The sequence below is a fragment of the Pseudochaenichthys georgianus genome, chromosome 4, assembly GCF_902827115.2.
Source record: "Pseudochaenichthys georgianus chromosome 4, fPseGeo1.2, whole genome shotgun sequence".
Taxonomy (NCBI): domain Eukaryota; kingdom Metazoa; phylum Chordata; class Actinopteri; order Perciformes; family Channichthyidae; genus Pseudochaenichthys; species Pseudochaenichthys georgianus.
Window position 1 is genome coordinate 37,632,492 of NC_047506.1, and position 12,810 is coordinate 37,645,301.

Genomic DNA, 12,810 nt, shown 5'->3' on the forward strand with positions numbered 1-12,810 from the left:
ATTGGCTTTGGATAAATGAGCTGAGTTATAATATATTTTTTAGAGTTCATTATCCAAGAAAATTCCCTTAAGTCCGAAGGTTGTTGGCCTTGTCTTTTATGTTTTATTCATCACTTATTTTCAAAATGAGATTGCCTGTGAACCTCAAAACATTCTCAGAACAATAACTAACCATTGACATTATAGACTATGACTTATAGTTGTTAAACCTGGGAGATTTTTGCAGACAACAAAAGTAAAGAGACTCTGGCTGTCCCTAAACTGTTTTTCGTGTTTGAGTTATACGTGCCTTGAGTTATACGTTTGTTCTTGTTTTCAAGGCTGGCTCCATACAGTGTGGAAAAGAAGGTGTCGGTTGAGATTTTTTGCAGTGTGTTAATACTTTAGAGACCATCTAGGAAAATACAACACCTCTCCCATGAATAGTCTACAGGGCCACTCAACTGATTTTACACATTTGTTTACCAATTAAATTGTAGAAACCCCAAATGGCAACATTATCTAAACAACTTCATTATGGCAATTGCATTCGGCTTTATGAATAATTTAGTTTCTGATGTCACAACAATTTCAAATGGTTAACTATCAAGAAAAAAGGCCTTTATAATTACCTGTATTTCATAAAAAAATGCTACATCTAGAAAAACCTCTTCTGCATTTAAATAATGTCAGAATATGTTGCCAATGTAATTAGGTGTCTGGTTACGGTAAATCTCTCAAAAAAATTATATTCCATGTTTTTGTTTGAGCGCTGTGCACCTGGAACGCTTTGAGGTCAAAAGATGGACATTTCAACAAGGAAATGATAACTAAATATAATTTTACTGGAATGGGACATACGTAAAGTCATGATCGCTCCAACTTTTCTCTGATGCAGTTTCTTGGTCATCACTGACCCCAGTAGGTCCAGTGGATGAAGTTGCGTTTTGTAGAGGTTTCCTCAAACCTTTGTCTCATTTGAAATGTCCATCTGAGAAGTTGAACATCTTCTGTACAGTTACTCAAATCACCAGATTTATAAAACGTGAAATTCCAGGTTTGGTGGTCACACATATTAAAACATTGAAAGTTATTATCTATTAAATGAAAAAGGGGTTCATCTATTTTGTCCATTTGAACAGTTGTACTTTAATTCACAAACCGACAGGCAGACCATCAAAACTGAGTACTAGCTAATTAACTTTGTAAACAGAAGTGAACCAAACTACTTTACTTGACACTTGGTAGCTTCTGGCCATTTTTTACAGCAGTTTTCTATAATGCTATTGCAAACAAGTAGTTTATATAGAATCATTTCATGCAGCAGTTATATGCAGCTGCAATAGTCTTAGCCGGAAGAAGCACAACGCAATGATGACGTCAACTGGTAAGCTATAGCAGCTGGATTTCACTTGCAATTATACAAAAAGTCACCCCATGTGCAGTTTTCATGAACAAGGAAAATAGCCAAATAGACCAAACCTTTTTTGGAGCAGGCTTAAAAAACGTTTAAGTAAGGCAGGGTATTTTAACGTAGGGTTCTATGAAGCTTTACTTGCTTTTGAAGCTAGCCTAAAGTGGCCATTCAAGGAACTGCAATATTTGTTACTTATACTTTGGCTTTATGTTCTGCTTCCTATAGCAGCAACACATCAATTATTGTGCAACATGTGCTTTGTTGTGTGTAAAACTCATTCCCAGCTGTCGCTCTGCTGCTCAGGTCTGTAACCGTTTGTGTTTTTGCTTTGATGGTGCGGAAGAAGAAACCAGAGCTCTGTGTTGTAGCTGCAGATTCTGATGCTCTGTTGGTTTTAAGAATATTCATGTTTTTCAATCACTGTTTATTAAAGAGTTCATCAGATCTTCACTCAACAAGAACTCATTAGCACAACTAGCTCTGTTTACTGTTATTGCGGCAAAAATAGGATGCATCCCAATTTTACAATTGGGATGCATCCTATTTTTGCCGCGGCGCAGCCGTAACATAAGGTCGGGCAGGCAGCCCCCCCTCGCAGGAAGTGGAAAGGTGAGCGGAAAGGAGAGCGGAAATGCCAGTGTTCTCCTCCGGTTTACACGCACTGTAAATTATATATATATATATATATATATATATATATATATAGAATAATTATGAGGATGAATGCATTTGTTTACCACTAAAATACAGCAACACATATTTGATTCATGTAGTTTATAACGGGACTATTACAATTAGTATTAACTGTGTCTGTAGACTACAACACAACAACATTTATAACAACAATAAACACAATTTAAACAGACACAAAAATAAAACATTTAACTACGTAGCCTACTTACTTTCTTGAAGAAGTACAAATGTCCAGGATGCCCGAATCAATAACAAAACTGCGAGCCTGCACGACGCTACGCTTCTGAAACGCGTCCGGTGGGTTATGGCGCTAGAGGAGGTCGGACTAAAACCGCGGCGCAGCCGTGACGCAGCACGGCGCAGCCGTGACGCAGCACGGCGCAGCCGTGACGCAGCACGGCGCAGCCGTGACGCAGCACGGCGCAGACGGACCCAGTGGAAACTAGGGGTCAGACTGTCAGTTGCGTGCGCTACTAAAGAGATGCGCTACCATGGAAACCAAACAATGGTGTCGCTGTATTAAAGTCCGAGTGGAAACAGTCCTGAGTAAATCTGATTTTGTCAGAAATGCGGGAGAAATATGACCCCGGGAGGAAACCGGGAGAGGGCAATGAAATCGGGAGTCTCCCGCGAAAATCGGGAGGGTTGGCAAGTATGCTTCAACTGCTAATTGCTCCTAAAAAAAAAATAGGACTCAAGAGCACAACCAGGCAATAAGGTCTTTAGTCAAGCGTTTAATCCAAAAGGTAAAAAATAAAACAGGCAATGATCAAAAAATGTACTGACTTGAAGTAACGAAAAACAACCAACTAAGTTGGCGGAAAACTACTAGAGAAGCAACAAAAACAAAACAACAACTAGGTTGGTACAAATGCTAAGCAGCTAGAACAATAGCTTACGTCAGAAGAGAAACATGGAGCACTTTCCGCTATACAGACAAGACAAACTGGTACTGACCAAGGAAACAGCACAGACTAAATACACAGGTGAGGAGTGATCATTAGGGACAGCTGAGGCTCATTGAGACCAGGCAGGTGATTAACAGGGAGCGAAAATACACAGGTGAGGGAGTGAGGCGATCAGCCAGGGCCAGGATGTGACAGTACCCCCCCCCCCTCAACGACCGGCACCGGACGGTCCAGGCTCGTTTGGATGATGCCTGTGGAAATCCCGGATGAGGTCTGGGTCGACAATGTTCTTTGAAGATACCCATTCCCTCTCCTCGAGACCATAGCCCTCCCAATCCACCAGATACTGGCGTCCACAACCCCGCCGGCGAGCCGCCAAGAGCCGCTTGACAGAATAAACTGGCCCTCCATCGATGAACCGGGGGGCAGTGGGGGTCTGGAGGCAGGAACCAGAGGGCTCTCTTTGACCGGCTTGATCCGAGCCACATGGAACGTTGGGTGTGACCTCATGGACCTGGGAAGCTTGAGTCTCACAGCAACAGGATTAATAATCTTTGAGACAGGGAAGGGACCAACAAAGCGAGGCGCCAACTTACGGGACTCGACTCGAAGAGGAAGGTCCTGAGTGGAGAGCCATACTCTCTGGCCGACACGATAGGTGGGAGCAGGGAGCCGTCTGCGGTCTGCTGCCCTCTTGTAACGAGCAGACGTCCTTAGCAGCACTTGTCTAGCCCCAGTCCAGATGCGACGGCACCTCCGAATCAGTGCCAAGGCAGAAGGAACCCTGACAGCGCAGACCGGTCTCTAACTCCTGGTTGAGCCGCTCGGTCTGTCCGTTGGACTGAGGGTGATGGCCGGAGGAGAGGCTAACTGTGGCACCCAGGAGAGCGCAGAACTCCTTCCAAAACTTGGAGACCCCGATCCGACACAACATCTTTAGGGAAGCCATGTAACCGGAAAACATTGGACAGGACAACCTCCGCCGTTTCCTTGGCAGAGGGTAACTTGGCAGAGGAACAAAATGCACCAACTTTGAGAATCTGTCGACAATGGTCTAAATGGTTGTGTTACCTTGGGACAGGGGAAGACCCGTTACAAAGTCCAGAGAGACGTCCGACCAAGGGCAAGTAGGTACAGGAAGGGGACGTAGGAGACCAGGGGAAGGCCGAAGAGAAACTTTGTTCCGAGCACACACCAGGCAGGCAGCAACATACTCCCCCACTTCACTCTCCATCTTGGGCCACCAGAAGCGAATTAAAAAAAAGAGCCCATCTGGCTTGACGAGGGTTGAGTCTCCTCGCTGTGCGCAGGTACTCCAGGTTTTTGTGATCGGTCCACACAATAAATGGCACTTCAGCTCCCTCTAACCAGTGACGCCACTCCTCCAGTGCCACCTTAAGGCGAGACACGGCAGGCAAAAACATCATTTTTCAAGTACTGGTCAATTTTGAGATTTTGTGCTATTTTGATTCCATAACATGTTTTCTTTCGGGCTTTTGGAAGGAAAACGTACAAAATACACATTTAAGTGTTTATTTTACTATAGTTTGTCTATTTGCGTCTGTAGATTTCTCCTAAATTCACCAAAAGTTAGTATTCTAACGTAACAAAGTACCGCGACCGCTGTGTGCACCATGTCAACAGAGGTATCGCTGGAAAGCTGTGTCTCTCCTGCACAATCTCATCGGATCCAAATATGGTAATTTCCTTTGTATCAGCAACCAATCGTGAAAGCACAAAGGGGTCTTAAACCAAGAAACGAAATCTCATTGGCTGGTGTCAATTTCTGACAACGTGATTCGTTCAGATGCGTCACGTGGTGTGCTAAAACACTTCCTGGTTAGCTTTCAGCTAGAAATTGAAATCTCAAAATGCCAAAAGAACGGCGAAAAAAACATTCACAGAGAAGACGACAACAATTGTCACTTGCACGAAGCAAGGTTATACAAAACAAAAATTACCCCGAACATGAAATACCTTCACGGAGTGCGTCGATGCGCAAGCTGTCATCCAAAGAACAGGAGGGTTTAGTTAGCGCCTCACTGCAATCTTTAAAGGTCGTTTTCTCAAAATGAGTTTTTTCTCCGACTCCGAGTTCGAAATTTCAACTTCAGCAGCACGTAGAGACACCAAACCTTCCAGTTATATTCCTATCAATATTATGAAGGCTTTTACAGAAGGGTTTGTTCATATATAATTCATAGCCTGAATTATACAACATTGTATACCTAAAAACATGGCGAAAATGGATATTTTAGGGCTGTTGACAGTATTTTCTGATGTATGGAATGATAAAAAGAGATATCCAATATCCCTTCTGTAAAAGCCTTAGATACTAATATGACTACAAAATGAAACAAGAATTTTGAATCTGGCTATATCCAAAGTTCAGATTTCGATTCCTGAAATGTGTTAAAATATGTGCATATTTAATGAGATAATGGATAATTTGCATATTTAAACATGCTATTTCAGAAAACTTGTAATACAAAAGACAATTGCCTTATTGTAAGTAATTAACTGGAGAAATGTCTAGCTGATACCTTTAAGTTAAAAAAATTACCCTATTCACCTGGGGTGTCTCGCCTTAACAGCCAACAGCTCTCGATTCCCCACATCGTAATTCCTCTCAGCAGGAGAAAGCTTCCGGGAGAGGAAAGCACATGGGTGAACCTTGTTGTCCTCTCTGGAGCGCTGGGAGAGCACAGCACCAACCCCCACGTCTGAAGCGTCCACCTCCATCACAAACTGCAGACGTGGGTCCGGGAGGGTCAGTATAGGGGCCGTGGTGAAGGCCTTCTTGAGCCTCTGGAAGGCTTGGTCCGACTGAGAGGTCCACTGAAACCTTGTGTTTGGGGAGGTTAGTGGATGCAATGGAGCAGCAACAGTGCTAAAGTTTCTTATGAATCGCTTATAGAAGTTGGCGAACCCTAAAAAACGCTGCACTTGCTTGCGGTTTGCAGGGACAGGCCATTCAGAGACATCATTAACCTTAGCCGGATCCATCAAAACATTGCCCACTGACACAATAAAGCCCAAAAATGAAAAAGTGGAAACATCAAACTCACACTTCTCGGCCTTGACAAAGAGGTGGTAGTCCAGGAGACGCTGTAGGACATGGCGTACATGATCTCGAAGAAGATGTTAAGCATGTCTCGAAGTACATCATTGATCAAAGTCTGAAAAACAGCTGGGGCATTTGTGAGGCCACTTGGGGTGTTAAAAGCAGTTTTCCATTCATCTCCCTCCAGAGATGTTCACAAGTCTTTTTTTGCAAGTCCAAGTCAAGTCTCAAGTCTTTGTGGGGTGAGACTTGATCAAGTCTCAAGTCTTTGGTCACGAGTCCAAGTCAAGTCTCAAGTCTCTAAAAAAATAAAAGTCTCATGTCTCTTCTGGTTGTAATAAGCCTTCTATTGTCTGCTGCTATCCAGTCTGTTAAGAATACTGCACAGCTATATCTAAGAAATTCAAAGCATTTACTGTGTTATTATACACTGGGTCTCTAATGACATCTTTTAAGTCTACTATTAATAAACATATTCCTCTATCCTCTCACTCAAAGCCAGTGTCATGGTAACCTGATAAACCTGTAACATTAATGCTACGTGGTCAACAATAAACCTGTAACCTGCCTATAAACCCACAGATGTATTTATGTATGTAACTATGTATTTTCTACGTTTAACGTTAGCCAGTAGATGTTGGCAGCGGAACGTAATGATTAACGTTACCGACCTTTTTTATGTCATGTCAAGGATGTCAACGCCACTCAACTCAAACAAGTGTGACAAGCAAACATTCACTCATCTTTTCAAATATTCAGTTACAAAGCTAGTAGCAAGCTAAGTTAACATTACATAGCTGATGCTGAGCTAAACATGTTTGCTAACCGTCCATGCGTTAATGTGACTGACCTCTCCGGGTGAGTTTTCAAGTGCCTGATGAAATCCGACGTTGTTGCGCCAGCATCCTTGATTTTGATATTGCAGACTTTGCAGTGTGCGCTCCTTTTGTTGGTGCCGCCGGCGTTTTGTTCGAAGTGTTTGTAGTTGAACCTAATTACAAGCGGTACAGCCGCAGGTGTGCCGCCGGTCGCCATGGTGTTACTACGAGGTAGTAACAGAGGCGCGCACGTCTGCGTGTAATGAGCCCGGCTAAAATAACTGGATGGCCTACCTGCCTGTCAGCCTTCCATCTGGGCACAAACTTATCTCGTGCCCTCATTGGTCATGTGCGCGTTCGTGTGTGTTGGAGGAGGCGGGCTCTATAAGGAAGTAGCAGCTTCTAGCAGATTATCTCCGGTTGTGTATTTTCAAATTCTAGCGATCTCGAGCCGGTTTCTCTCAAATGTACCTACCCCACCTTTAATACGCCAAAAATAGAAAACACAATGATTGTTCACGAGTCCCAACACACGAGTCCAAGTCGAGTCTGAAGTCTTTTGGTCACGAGTCCAAGTCAAGTCTCAAGTCTCTGTGTGTGCGACTTAAGTGCGACTCGAGTCCGAGTCGCAGACTCGAGTCCCCATCTCTGTCCCCCTCCCTTACTCTCACCAGATGATAAGCATTTCTAAGATCTAACTTGATAAAGATCTTAGCACTTGTAACTGGTCGAAAGCTGATGACATAAGAGGAAGGGGATACCTGTTCTTGATGGTAATGTCGTTCAAACCTCGATAGTCAATGCAGGGGCGAAGTGACTTGTCCTTCTTTGCCACAAAGAAAAATCCGGCTCCAGCGGTAGAGGAAGAAGGTCTAATTAATCCAGCGGAAAGTGAAGACTCCACATATTCCTTCATCGCCGTGTCTCTGGAGCAGATGGGGAATAAAGACGACCCCTGGGTGGTGAAGAGCCTGGTAACAAGTCTATAGCACAATCGTACACACGATGAGGGGGCAGCGAGGTGGCTCTGGCCGTGTTAAAAACCTCCTTACGGTCATGGTAACACTGAGGGACCTTGGAAATGTCAGGGTAATCAGGATCTGACATGTCTTGAATTACAGGGACAGCTGGAGGAGCAGTCAGGGAACATTTGGACGGAAAACAGGTACTTAAACATCCCTTACACCAAGCAATAATCTTGCCAGTGGACCAGTCTATGTGGGGGTTGTGTAGGGTAAGCCAGGGGTACCCCAAAATGATTGAGTGTTCCGGGGACCGAAAAACATGAAAGACGAGAAGCTCAGTGTGACCGTCCTGGAAACTTAGCTGAAGAGGTTGGGTGTGGTGAGTTACCCTACAGAGAAGATGGCCATCCAAGGCACTTGCTTCCATTGGTCTTGGAAGGGGAAAGGTCTCAAGGTTCAGCTTCTTAGCCAACTCAAAGTCTATAAAACTGGCATCTGAGTCAGAGTCTACCAAAACAGGATGCCTAAGAACCACAGAAGACGAAGACAGAGTGACATTTGGGAGACAACGTGAGGGACTAACATTAAGTGTAGTGCGGCTCACCAGTGCCCTCTTCTTTACTGGCGAGCCAGATCTTTTAGTAGGTGACAGTTGGCGACTGAGTGTCCCCGTTCACCACAGTAGAAGCACCTGCCCTCCCGCAAGAGGCGCTGTCGCTCCTCGGGAGTCAGCTCGGTCCTGCCGAGCTGCATGGGCTCCTCCGGAACAGCAGGGTGATTCCATGAAGACGAAGAGCTGGGCGAAGACTGCCTCTTGTGGGAGAAATAGGGAATTGCAGTGTCTCTCTCTCGCTCCCTGTCTATCAGTCGCTTATCAATCTTAATAGTCAATGAAATTAGGGAGTCCAAATCAGCTGGAAGCTCAAGGGGAGCTAACTGATCCTTTAATGTGCCGGACAATCCATAATGGAAAGCATCAAACAATGCTGATTGGTTCCAGTCACTGTCCGCTGCCAGGGTACGGAACTTTATAGCATAGTCAGAAACCCTCTGCTTACCCTGGCACAATCCAACGAGTGCTCTGGCTGCCTCCCGCCCTGGTGGGATGTGCTGGAAGATCTTGGTGAAGGTCTCAGAGAAGAGATCGAGGGAGTCACAAACAGGAGACCTTCGCACCCACTCTACCGTTGCCCAAGCCTCAGCTCGGCCAGAAAGGTGGGAGACAATGTATGCCACCCTTGAGCGCTCAGATGGGTAGCATGCAGCCTGGAGCTCAAAGTGGAGGCCGCACTGAGCCAGGAAAGCCCGACAATCACCGGAATCCCCAGAAAACCACTCTGGTCGGGAGAGGTGAGGGGACAGTGTCGGAGTTGGAGACTGGACTGGAGTAGGATTCACTGGGAAAACAGGCAATGGGGGAGCTGGAGGACTTGGCTGGAGTAATAGTTTTTGGATATTTTCGACCAAATAACAGACTTGCCCACCAAAAGACGACAACACAGACTCCTGTCTCTCGGCCATCAACTTTAATTCCTGGCGAAGCCCGGTAAGTTCCTGCTCTTGGTGGTAAATCCTGCTCCCTTGACTCTGAAGAGCAGTCCGCACAGAATCCTGGTCGGCTGAGTCAATGCTGGCCAGTTCGTACTATCAAGCACAAGTACAGGCATGAGTAAAAAATAGGACTCAAGAGCACAACCAGGCAATAAGGTCTTTAGTCAAGCGTTTAATCCAAAAGGTAAAAAATAAAACAGGCAATGATCAAAAAATGTACTGACTTGAAGTAACGAAAAACAACCAACTACGTTGGTGGAAAACTACTAGAGAAGCAACAAAAAAACAACCAACTAGGTTGGTACAAATGCTAAGCAGCTAGAACAATAGCTTACGTCAGAAGAGAAACATGGAGCACTTTCTGCTATACAGACAAGACGAATTGGCACTGACCAAGGAAACAGCACAGACTAAATACACAGGTGAGGAGTGATCATTAGGGACAGCTGAGGCTCATTGAGACCAGGCAGGTGATTAACAGGGAGCGAAAATACACAGGTGAGGGAGTGAGGCGATCAGCCAGGGCCAGGATGTGACAGCTCCTGCTTCAACTGCTAACTGCTCCTTCATACTTTCACTCAGAAACCTCATTCCGACTTTAAAATGTCACACATCTTTCTGACATTATTCGTGTAACACAACTTTTAAATCTGATTCTCACTTTTACAGATATTAAACATTGTTCAGACCTTGGTAAAGAGGCCTTCTTCAGATTGTAGAGTGCGTGATGTCACAGCTAGAGTGGAGGACAGATTTAATTTTGCCTTCATATATTCTTTTAAAACTGCCATAATTCCCAAACCCTACATTCCTGAGACATAATTGTTCATGACAAACGTAGGAAAACATCTCGTAGCTTGAAAGATAAAAAAAATTAAGCAAAAAAATTAAACAAAATGCCTCTTGAGGGCATGAAGTGACAAAAACCTTCAACATGTCTCCATTAAACTCCATTGTAAATTCAGCCTCACCTTTCCCCACCACAGCAGCCACACACCTTTAGTTAATCTGCCAAAAAGGCCACATTATTAACCCGAAAGTACACAAAAAGTACACTTCAGATGCTCAAGTTCCTTGACATGCTTCATGCTTTGAAATGTCACCGATATCTGTTACGGTTCTTCAACAAAACGTTCACATATAACAGGTGTATCTATCATTCAGAACAATGAAAATGCTTTCCTCTCACTAATCACCATGGAAACCTTTGATCTCTGGACACGTCGTTAGCTCAAATATAAACACCTGTGTCATGGAACACGATGATGTAATTGACATAATTAGAGCAGCAGACTAATGATGTGGTCACTGGAGTTTAACAGACTATCTCAGCCTATTATTTTCCATCTGATGGAGACTTCATACTGACTTCAACATGTTCCACATATTTTAGACATTATTGGTGACGTATGCTTTTAGTTCTAAAGTTTTCAGTTCAAATATTCTGCTGCTTTTTCTTGTTCTTATTTCACATTCAAGTCCCCTCTATTCATGAACCCTTTAAAGTACTCAGCCACACCATTTATATACCACGTGCGACTGTTGCTACGTCAGGTAATCTTTCAAATACAAGGTTGCTTGTTTGATTCAAGCTCTTGTAGTCAATATGTCAAGGTATTTATCCCTAACATTTGATCAGCTAACTAATGACACACACTCAGAGGATCTTTATAAACGTTTTAAGTATTGCACATCTTTAAACATGACTCTTATAAATCACTTTTAAAACCAGCGATGCACTACAGTGTCAGCTTTTCTAAAATAGAAACTTCAATGTTCACATTTTTCTAAATGATTCTACTTTTCAGTGACCTACAAATAATCCTAATAATAATCCCATTTTCAATCTTCCAACTGTTCATATTTTTTGGTCAATTAACAAACCTGTTACAAATGTGTTGTTCAACACATTTGAGCCTTTGCCACATTTATTTGATCACCATGGAAATCTTTGATCTCTGGACATGTCGTTAGCTCAAATATAAACACCTGTGTCATGGAACACGATGATGTCATAACTCCAACTCACATGCTCAGAGCAGCAGACTTCAGATAATGGTTAATGGTCCTGCCCTCAACAGCTCTATGTCAATTATAGGGGGTCATCATATGCCGTTTCCATGGAAACGCATCCCTCGCCATGAAACACGATGTCGCTGTAACTCCAATGGACACGGTCCGATCGTCCCCAAACTTCGCTTGTATATCACCAGTCCATGCCTCAACAGCTCTACGCCAAATCTGAGATCTCACCATAGGCTGTTTCCATGGAAACGCATCCCTCACCAAAAAACACGATGTTGTCGTAACTGATATGAAAATGGTCAAAACACCACCAGGACTTCAGATGACAGTTAATGGTCCAGCCCTCAACATGTCAATGTGCCATTAATGAGTTTCCTCAAAAGCTGTTGCCATGCAACGCATCCCTCGCCGTAAAAACACGATATTGCTATAACTCCTATGAAAATAGTAAAAAGTGCTCAAACTTCACATGAGCTAACAGTCCAGCCATGAAGACATCTACGTGACAGTTCTGACATTTCTTCAAATGCCGTACCATGGCAACACAATACTCGCTATGAAACATGGTTTTTCTCATAACTTCAGTGCAAATGCTCCAAACAGCCCAAAACTTCACAGTTTGGAACGATGCAACCATCAAACATCTAAGCGTATTATGGGGTGTCATCAAATACCGTCGCCATGGCGACAGATCATTCGTCATCAAGTTAGTCAATAGTTTGCAGTTCAAATATTCTGCTACTTTTCTAAGCTTTTTTACTTTATTTTCTTCTCTTATCACACATTCAAGCCCCCAGTGTTCATGTATCATTTCAATCTAAATTCTGACTTTCTTCTTACACATTACATTTCAGAATAGCAATTCAGCGTCAGCTTTTCAGCATAAAGCATTCCCACTAGCAATTTATTCAGGAAATTGCCATTCTCTAGTTTACTATGCATTCCTATTTGTTGTGTACATTGTCAGCATTATTATGCTGTTTTTTATATTGAAGTCCCATTATTTACATATGTATTTGTTCAATGTATACACAATTCAATTCCCTATAATATCTATTATTTATATTCTACAGTGGAAGCCACTGTAGAGCAACCCAATGTCCCCTATGGATCAATAACGTTGTTCTGATTCTGATTCCAATTACCTTAGTTATCTTACAAAATAACAAATTCTTCAACATACCGTGATTCACTGGCAGATGTATTAAACCATCCCTGTGCTTGGGTCACGTAATGAACAGTTGGTGGCGCTAGTACCCGGATGAGGAACTGACATGACCAGTTTATTTGAAGAAGAAGAAGAAGAAGAAGAAGAAGAAGGGCAGCACAGTTCCATGGAGACAAGCGACCGCCTCAGTGGTCGCTATGCAAAAAGTAGGCACTTTAAGAC